The 11,247-nt window shown below is 36.7% G+C and overlaps 1 long non-coding RNA gene across 1 annotated transcript; it reads right to left on the reverse strand.

Annotated features, from left to right (window-relative positions):
• Positions 1–8,560: 8,560 nt before the first annotated feature.
• Positions 8,561–10,198, reverse strand: LOC126412384 (uncharacterized). Its single transcript, XR_007575281.1, has 4 exons — positions 10,062–10,198; positions 9,870–9,941; positions 9,608–9,725; positions 8,561–8,619 (listed from the first exon to the last, which is right to left on the reverse strand). It is a non-coding gene; the product is annotated as an uncharacterized LOC126412384 (long non-coding RNA).
• Positions 10,199–11,247: the final 1,049 nt, after the last annotated feature.

Below are 11,247 nucleotides of genomic sequence, written 5' to 3' on the forward strand. Positions count from 1 at the left end.
GTGTATTATCAAAAAATGTAAGTTAATGAAAGATACTGGAATTCTAACTTCATGTAAGTTAATGAAAAATGATAAACTGCCTATAGCAACTTTACGGTTTACTACGTTGAGTAATGCACGTAGTGATGTCATAGAATATCTGGAACATGATAACAACAGTAGGTCATGTGCCGTAAAGAAAGGAACTGTAAAAAATCTCAGATGCTCAAACAAAAAAGAAATTGGCTACAGTGACATTTATTCTGACACAGATGAGGACACTCCTCAGGATTACACATGTTCCCAGGAACACCAGTTTAAAGACAACGACTTTGAAATTGTTAATTTGGCTGGCAAAATGAAGATAAAATAATATGCAGCTATCGATGATTTCAAATTTATTGATAGCAAGTATTGTGTTAAACAGTTCATAGTTCAAAGAACGACCATTTTGCGCCAGAATCTAATTATTCTCATATTGTCGATAGAGCAGTCATAATTGCAAAATTAGAATTGCCTGTTATTACTAGTAAATACTGACAAACGCAATTTAGAATAATGTTTCTTCTTCCAATTAATTTTAAGATTTTAAGATTCTGTATTACCTGTGACGTATACTTTATTATTTGGGTCTAAAATTTATAATTATTGGAAGAAATTTATACATTAAAAGTAAATTTAACTGGAAACAGTTTATTTGAACAAATGTACAACAAATTATGTTGGGTATAAATGGAATAGAAAAGAACTATTGATTTAATATTGCATAAATCAAAACACAGTTACAGTTATATATATACCAATAAGTTAGCAACTGTCACTCAAGCTGATTTTTATTTACCAAGAAAAGTTCAAGCAATTATCTATTTTAAAATCATGACTGTAGACCAAAGTTTCATGCCCGTGGAACTACACTGTCTCTTCTGTGGACACGAAAAATGGTTACAATTTTTTCTGTCACAATATTATTTATTGTACTGTGAAAATTACGCAGTTATGTAACGTGTCGTTCTACAATTTTTGTAAAAGTAGACATTTTAACGTATTTTACTTTTTTGAAATTTCTTGTCAAGAGTTCCCTGTTGGTGAGAATGACCCCGAGGGGAGTGAGCAGATATTATTTTGAACTAGGACATATGTCCGGAAATGTTCCGTTTCCGTGCTACAACCGTTAGAAACTGTGTTGGTAATACGACCACTTTTATAAGTAACGCATTAGGCCTGAACCAGTACATCACTTGTTTTACGTTCCCACTCATTAGTAGGCAAATGAATTGCTCCTATACTCATTTACAAGTTCTCTTCAACTTGATGAAGTACAACCTTTGTCAATTCGGGGTTTGTGGCGTCTCCTTGGATCACTATCTTACGCCTGCAAATGGTAAATGTACACTTTCTCGAAGCTACTGCGTAATCGTAGAAAAAAGGATATGCGATGGAGTCGGACGTTGTGGACAACGATGTTGATAAATGCGACAAGTAGCTCTTCTGTTACCGTGAGCTTCGCCATTCAAGCCGATGCATTCTGCAAACACGTACTCAACCATGTTGCTATAACACTGAGAGACACATTATAAAGGCACATTTGCATGCCGAGCGTGAGTTTCCTCGGAAACGCGAAATATTAATTAAATAAATAATCAGTGACAAATAAATAAAGCCTATGGCACACAACTGCAGCGCTGTGTCGCTGATAAAACAAAAGCACAATTACGTTACTCTTATGTTTGATTAAGAAAGAGAGAGCTCTGGTTGAATTGGTGCGAGAAGCACGTATTTTTTTTTTATTGTCTGGCACACCGCCATATTTCATGTTATAGAAGAATACTGCGAGTTGCAACCACACTAGGCACTCGATTCTGTAAAGAATTTATATTTATAAAAGTAAGTAGGATTATGAACTGTAGGCTTATTCATTGAATATATCTGATTTAACTAACTGTGTAACTTTTTTTATGTTTAGTAGACAATCACCTCTGTACGACGTATTGGCATGGCTGGCAAATTATTGTAATATTGAGATTTAGATTATGAGTCCGCACCTACCGCAGCAGTCTTTGGAAACGATTTAATTACGAAGTCCGATTATTCAGTTTTATTTCACGGTCAACTACGAGTAACATTGCCTTTACGAAAAAGCCATTGTCAATCGTCTGTTACCGAATAATTAAACGTCCACGTTCCAGATAAGCAAATACAATTGCAATCACAATCACCATCATACAGATAGAATAATTAACATATTTAAAATAACATTTTTTTTATTTATTTTATATTGGCGACCGTGACAGGACTTGTTATTTTGTCATTTGTTACATTGTTCTCTTTGTTTCATGTAAAAAATCAACTTTCTGGACCTGGACGTCAATGTATGAGAGATAACAAAATCTGAAGATATTTTCCAATTCTGAAATTTTGCGGGAAGACGCAATGAAACTTCCAGCAATATAAGGTAAGACGCAGCATCTTTGCATTGGTAGGCTTGACCAGAAGTATAATTCAGTGTATTAGCTTTTCAGTAAATTCTGTAGTGTTTCTTTTCTGCATAACAGTTTCAGTGATAAATTTCATTCTCAGTACTTTTCCCTAAACAATAACGTATGCAACAATACCAATACACGAGTGTACAATATGGCCGACTTCTGTACGATATCATGTAACATGAGCAGCCATTACCAATAATCTCAAATTCAGTTTATATTTTTAAATTAACAGACGGCCATTGTTGCTACGAGCGATTCATGCTCAACTACATTTTATTTTAAAATCAGTGTCAAAAATTTTCTTGAAACATATATCACGTGTGGCATGGTAATAACTAGAAAACAATACGCAAAAATGGAACAGCAAGGACGTACTATTCAGACGCAATCCGACTCGGACGTGAGACAAGTGTTAGAAAATGATTTTACGACAGCAACCGGTAGTGACGATTCATCAAACATTGACGCAAGTGTTGACGAAAATTTTGACGATAGGCCGTCCACTACAAAAATTTCAAAATCTCAATCAGAGCCTTTGTTAATGCATGACGTCACGTCTAATGACGCGGCGGGGGCAGAGACCTTGCAAACGGTAAACATTGCCGACATGTTACAAATGCTAATGAAACAAAACGCAGAAAATATGGCAACCTTAAAGGCACAATTAGAGACACAAAATGAACAGTTAAAAACACAAAATGGCGAAATCAAATCTGATCTCATAGCAATCAAGATAGGTAATGACACTTTGTGTAAACGTGTGGAACTTATAGACGCCACACTGACCAAACAGATGACTGAACTCAGTACTAAATTTTCCCAGCTTAACACGAGACAAGAAAAGACTACAACTGACGTAGCACTTTTACAGACACAAGTAAAAAACCTTAATGTCACGTGTGAAGTTCTTACTGAACAAATTCAAACATATCCTTCAGTACATGACAACCTTGAAAAACGAATTACTGACGTACAGAATAAATTTGACAATGTTGAACAACACCTGACTGACATCTTACAATCAGATGCCACAGCTCAATTTCAAAATATTAATAAAGAATTTCATGATTGGGTTGAGAACAAAGACAAACATTTTGATAGATGCTTACGTGAAAATTTACCAACAATTGTGCACGACTCCGTAGCGCAATACATTACTAATAACAAACAGCTGATCAGTGACGCAGTACAATCCGTCACTGCACCCATGAGACAATTCACCGATCAACTACAGTCTGAATGTAACGAAAATATCAGTCAAAATGTACAGTTCAGAAACCAATATACATTCGAGTATGATACACACATTCCGCACACGACAAATACACAAGAACAAAACACACCACGACTGCAACACATACCACGATGTGGAAACACAAACACAAGCTATTATCATGGTAAACCACAGCAACATTATCGTAATTACTCGCCAGCTGAACATACCAGTAATTACAGTGGAATAAATCCATATCACAATGCGAAGGAAGATGAAAGCTTAATGAAACACAGGCAATTTCATATTTTTATCCCAGAAAAACGAACCATTCATCCGGTGATTTTTCTTAAATCGTTTAGTAACGCATTTCCGCGCACTTGGAGTGACCGGATAAAGATTTCATATATTGTCGGTTACATCCAAGGCGATGCAGCTGTCTGGGCATACAGTCAAGCTGACGTATGTACCACGTACAGTGAGTTTGAGCGTGCTTTTCTGAACAAATTCAGGTCGCAATCCGTCCAGGAGCGACTCAGAAGACAAATTTTAGACCCTGAAACTTTTAACAGTAAAAATGGTAACTTACGCAGATATTTTGAAAAATACTTGAACATGGGACATTTTTTAGACGAACCAGTCGCAACGCGTGATATACTCCGAGCGTTGAAGGCCAAATTGCCTTTCAACATTAAGGAAAAACTTCTACATATCCCGGATGACGATTCAGATTATTTTTTAACAGCTTTAGATTCGGTTGACATGTTACTTGAAGATCAGCGCTTCGCGCGGCAAAACAGCAGCCACAATGTTTACACTAGTGGTATGCAAAACATGCAGGCTTGCCAACACAATTCTGGCGTGCCCACAGTTGGATACGCGGTACAACAAAAACAGCAAACTCACATGCCGTCTCAGTACGGAAATCAAAATCAACACGCGTATTCCAATACAAACAATAGTTACAACAGTAATAACATTTCATGCGGCAATCCATACAAAAGGCACCGCGGTAATAACTACAACGGTAACAACGGATACAAAGGTAATAACAAAAACACAAACAGAAATAGAAATAATAATAACTACGAGCGAAGACAGCATCAAGGTTGGACTCGTAACGATCAGTACTTTCATTCAAACTCTGCTTTACCACAGCAGCCACCAGGACAAAATTGGAGCATACCTTACGACCGACAGGTAAGTTATAATGCGCAACAGCAACAACAACCGCAATAGTTTGGAGATCATAATAGGCAATATCCGAATGTGAATATAATAGAAATGACACCTGATGCACAACCTCAATCTGTGTCAGTACCTAGTACAAAAGTTAATCCAACAAACTAGAAACAGTCACTACTTTTCCCCAGGTCGTGGCTGAAGAATTCTTGGGGGGCGACTTCAATGTTAATCAGTTATTTGACACCACACTTGAACAACAGAATAATGATATGCCGAGTAATTCTAAACAAAAACTACCTGTTTTATTTATAAGATACAACCACAATAACAATATATCAGATGAACTTTTACAAGACAGTACACAATGTCGTTTAAACACAAATGAAATTGTTTTAGCATCTACTACTGGTGTAGTAGGTGGGATTCCAACTAATATTATCCTAGATACAGGTGCAGCTGTGAGCGTTTTGTCTTTTAATTTCTATAAAAAGATGTGTGAATTGGAACCTGTGCCTGAGTTTCCTGCCCAAAACTGTAAAATAACTACTGCACTAGGTAATAAGTCATGTAGGGTTACGAAGCAAGTTTTTGTAAACGTTAAAATAGGTAATGGAACCGTACTATGGCCATTCCTGGTTGTACAAAACCTTGTGACAAATTGCATATTAGGAATAGATATTATGAGCGAGAAGGACTGCATTATAGACTTCTCCAAAGGTAAATGTATTTTAAATGATAAAGGCAGTGTAATTATTATTGATTTGGACAGGAGAACTCTAAAGCATGACAAACACTGTACAGGGTACAAGGTTCAGTTAGTACTTGACAATGACATTCAAGACATGCAAACACACTCATCCGACACAGAGATAATGGACTTGAAAACATTGCTTGATCATAAGATAAGTGAAGCTACAGCTCTCAGTGTACATGAACGTATAAAACTACAGGAAGTGTTATCCAAATATTTACAAGTTTTTACCAAACGATTAGGTGTTATCAACACGTATGTGTACAAGATTGAAGTTAAGCCTCACAAGATCTTCTACCATAAGACATATAACGTACCGTTATCTCAACGACCTGCTGTGTGGCAAGAATTAAAACAAATGTTAGACTGGAAGGTCATTGAACCATCCACCTCACCTTATTGTAGTCCTCTACTTGTTGTCAAAAAATCAAATGGAAGCATTAGGTTAGTGTTAGACGCACGAGCTATTAATGAAATAATTTACCGGTTCACACAAAACCTGAAAATTTAGAAGAGCAATTACAGAAATTTCTAGATGCAAAATATTTTTCCACAATAGATCTCGCTAATTCGTTTTGGCAGGTGGGTATCACTCCTGATTCTCGGAAATATACTGCATTTATGTTCGGGGGGCGAACCTATCAGTTTTGTGTTCTACCCTTCGGACTGAATGTCAGCTCTGGGGTATTCATTACAGCCCTGGATACCGTACTTGGCGACGATTTAGTTGAGACAGTCACACACTATGTAGATGATATACTGATAGCTACACAATCTTGGAATGAACACGTTGACACTCTTCAAAGAATTTTAGAAAAATTTGCACAAGCTGGAGTCACAGCCAACCTAAGAAAATCAAAATTTGGTTGCAGTGAGATAAAGTATTTAGGACATATCATTAATTCACAGGGCATACGTCCGCATCCCAGTAAATTAGATGCTATCAGAAACTTTCCTAGCCCTCGAACTAAAAAGCAGTTTAAATCATTCCTTGGGCTATGTTCATTTTTCAGACGTTTTTTGCCACAACCACTTTTGAACAGTAAACATCTGCTAGATCTACTCAGAAAGAATCAAGTTTGGATCTGGTCGGAACAGTGCCAGAATGACTTTAATACAATTAAACATGCTTTAGTGAATGCTAACATATTGAGCCATCCAGATTTCAATTTAGATTTTTGTATGACTTGTGACGCTTCATGTACTGGCTTGGGCTGTTGCTTATTTCAAGTTGTAAAGAATAAAGAGGAGGAACAGATAAGAATTATTGGGTTTGCGAGTCGCACTCTAACTGAATGTGAGCGTACATACTCCACTACTGAGTTAGAAACACTTTCCATAGTATGGGCATTCAAGAAATTCAATTATTATTTATTTGGAAAACATACGGTAATTTACACCGATCACCAAGCCCTGACATTTTTGTTAACTTGTAAACTTGTACATCCTAGACTATCACGATGGGCAGTTACACTTCAGAACTACTCTTTTGAAATTAAGTACATAAGAGGTAAGGACAACACCATTGCAGACACTTTGTCTAGACTTCCACAAGGTATGAATGATACCAACAGTGACTTAGAAAATATAAATGACTACAGGATTCTCTTAATGCAAGACAAGCAGTATCACCAATATTATATTGATATGTGCAGAAACATGGCTGAATTACAAAAATCTGATCCTCACTGGTATAAGATAATAACATTACTGGTAGAAAAACACAATCATCCTTTGACTAAGTATTACAAGTTACACAATGATGTGTTATTTTACCGCCGACATCCAAATGCTACTAACTGGTGTGTATGCATTCCCAAAGAGTCTGAACGTAATCTAATTTGGCACACACACTTAGTTTGGGGTCATTATGGGACGAAAAAGTGTTTGGCAAAGCTCAGTACATACTGTTATTTTAGCAATATGAGAAGAAAAATTTACAGGGAACTAAAAACATGTGTCATATGTCAAAAATCAAAACCTCAGAATTTATCCACAAAAACAGATTTACATTCTATTTTACCTAGTAAACCCCTGGAAATTCTGTGTACTGACATCAGTGGACCGCATCCAGCAAGCTCTGGAGGCGTCAAATATATCTTAGCTTTTTACGATATATTTTCTAAACATGTAAAACTTTATGCTTTAAAATCCGCCACTGCAAATGCTATAATACGAAGATTCTCAAGTGATTACCTGACGCACGTGGGAAAACCTAAAGCAATTCTATCAGATAACGCAGCATACTACTCTGGGTACAAATGGAGAAATTTCTTGAAGGACAATAACATTAAAAGTATATTTATTTCGAGGTTTAGTCCACAATGTAACGCGACTGAGAGACTTTTCCGAGAATTAAATCGATTCATGAGGACCTATATTTCATCAAAACATACTAATTGGGTGTCCTACCTAAGTCTTTTCGAAGACGTACACAATAACTTAAATATTTACGATACGAATTACACACCTAACGAGATCATGTTCAATTGCAAACAGAACGATCAGTGGATAGAACCATTACCTAAGTTGTCAGACAAGGAAGTCACACCTGAACAGAAAATAAAAGAAGTATTGACTACATTGACACATCACGCACAAATACGAAACAAACATCACAGAAACATAATAAAAAGAAAACAAAAATTCGAGGTAGGAATGCTTGTACTACTTCGTACTCATCATAAATCTGTAGCACTCAAACGACGCAACGCTAAGTGGCGTCTGCTATATGAAGGACCTTATATAATTGTTAACATACCGCATCCTGGTGCGTATCTGTTACAACATCCTAGAACTAACAAAATTATTGGGCTATACGCACACCGAGATCTTAGAGCATTTCATGCTGAATAATGTCAAAGTCATACCCATCAAAATATTGCTAAGCAACTCGAAAAACTCTGTTGTTACAACACAGATAATAAGTAGTATAGAAATCTTCATTTCAGCGGTTCCAGTGACGCAGTTGAAGACAGAAGAACTCTTCTTTCAGCGCGCGCCTCCACCTGAAAGACGGAATATTAAAGTAAAATTTATGATTACGTAGCAGTGGATGACATATTAATTTTCACGGAACATTTGTTACTGAAGGTACCACTGACTTGGTGTGACACCTGACGAACTGACAGACGTCATCTGTGAAGCGATCTTTTACTTTGAGAAATAGATTAGACGCACATCTCTCAACACGAAAAGCATCTATCAGTAGTCAAGGCCACACAGACACTCTACACACACGCACAAAACGCGAGGAATCGAACATTTTCTCTCTCTTACTATTTTGAATATTTATTGAGTAGTGAAAACGCCTGGTCTTGTCTACTGATGTAATGAATGTTGTGTCTGACCTATCTTAATTTCAGATGACATCACAAAAAACATCGATAATATCCCAGCGAAACCGCTAAAGAGGATGTAAATATCTGCAATTCATGTGATCAAATGTGACACAATGTAATAACCTATAGCGATGTAATGATGATGTAAACATGTTTATATGCAAACTATATTATGTTTATGCTAAGAAAATATGTGACGTGTGTATGCATAATTACTTATTTTTTTAACTGATGTATAGTGCAACTGTTACTATGTAAAAATTTGAACAAAACGAGTGCCAAAAAGACATTGCATAGTGAACCACTGTTCACGGACATTAACGAACATTACTAACTCTGCAACTACGCGGAAACCTATGTGAAAGAAACTGTTAATGCCATTCATTATGCAGCGTATCTATGTAAACGCGATGAACGATTTCCTTGATTAATAACTACGAACATTTAGGTGAGCTATATTCAGCAAAAAAACTGAAAATGTGAAGTGCATAATTCGTGCATCGTCTAGTGACATTACTACAGTACCCGACTTCAAGATGTTAACTGGATTAAATGGACACAAAGTGCCTGTCCAGAAAACAACACGACGGGTGGAAGAATTTTGGTTGGAACTTCAGGAAATGAAATGTTCTCGAAATGTGACGGACACACTTACCTGGACTGTCCAAGGATCGACGCCAGCTATGTGCCGTCCGAGGTTCTGCAGCCAAGCTTCCACGGAATGTAAAAAACGAACTGCACGTGGACCAATTACTCGACGGGTCACGTCTGATCTGTAATAAGCAATGCTTTTAGTCACAACGAACTGCATCACTACGACTATAATGGAAATGGGAAATGGACACGCTTATGTATTAATCACGTTGTTATACAACGATGTTACGGTGATCAAAAAACTTTACCACGACGATACTAACCTGTAAAAAAATTATTGTGCAGCGGATGAATATGAACTGTAATAACGACACGATGTGTATAGGTCAACGCACCTGAAAAATACGGACATTTTTCTTTGAAGTATTTCAAAACAATACTATGTAACTAAGAACATTCAACAATCTAAGTTGTATTGTGTTATAACAAATATTGTAAATTTAAAACTAAGTTACCTGTCATAGAATGTAGTCTTCATATGTAATCTTGGTTGAATATTTTCTTTGTGCAACGACTGAAAAACGCGCGCACACGAACAATATGATCTGCAATACTGTGCCGCGTGATCTAACTGTACGATATAACGGCAGTGCCGCAGTTACACAGACGCTTCTGCGCATGCGCGCACTCTATCTGCCAACATTAGAACTTTTACGGTGCACCCGCGTCATTCAAATTTTGTATATAATGTGTAATGTAAGTCATGTAAATAGTTGTAAATAACTTAGATTTTCTTGTGCCTTTAGGTGAATTGCTCGCCTGCAGGTGTGTCCTTTCGCCTCGCAATTCAGGGGGCAATATAAAGGCACATTTGCATGCCGAGCGTGAGTTTCCTCGGAAACGCGAAATATTAATTAAATAAATAATCAGTGACAAATAAATAAAGCCTATGGCACACAACTGCAGCGCTGTGTCGCTGATAAAACAAAAGCACAATTACGTTACTCTTATGTTTGATTAAGAAAGAGAGAGCTCTGGTTGAAGTGGTGCGAGAAGCACGTATTTTTTTTTTTATTGTCTGGCACACCGCCATATTTCATGTTATAGAAGAATACTGCGAGTTGCAACCACACTAGGCACTCGATTCTGTAAAGAATTTATATTTATAAAAGTAAGTAGGATTATGAACTGTAGGCTTATTCATTGAATATATCTGATTTAACTAACGGTGTAACTTTTTTTATGTTTAGTAGACAATCACCTCTGTACGACGTATTGGCATGGCTGGCAAATTATTGTAATATTGAGATTTAGATTATGAGTCCGCACCTACCGCAGCAGTCTTTGGAAACGATTTAATTACGAAGTCCGATTATTCAGTTTTATTTCACGGTCAACTACGAGTAACATTGCCTTTACGAAAAAGCCATTGTCAAGCGTCTGTTACCGAATAATTAAACGTCCACGTTCCAGATAAGCAAATACAATTGCAATCACAATCACCATCATACAGATAGAATAATTAACATATTTAAAATAACATTTTTTTATTTATTTTATTTATTTTATAACATGAATGAGGCTCTAAACGGGTACTAAATAGAACAGACGTCGAATGACATCACACGATCCGACGAAGCCACCCGCATCATGACTACTATGTGGCATACCTAACCAACAAACATGTTTTCAAACGGCTGT

Source organism: Schistocerca serialis, chromosome 7 (genome assembly GCF_023864345.2).
Source record: "Schistocerca serialis cubense isolate TAMUIC-IGC-003099 chromosome 7, iqSchSeri2.2, whole genome shotgun sequence".
Classification (NCBI taxonomy): domain Eukaryota; kingdom Metazoa; phylum Arthropoda; class Insecta; order Orthoptera; family Acrididae; genus Schistocerca; species Schistocerca serialis.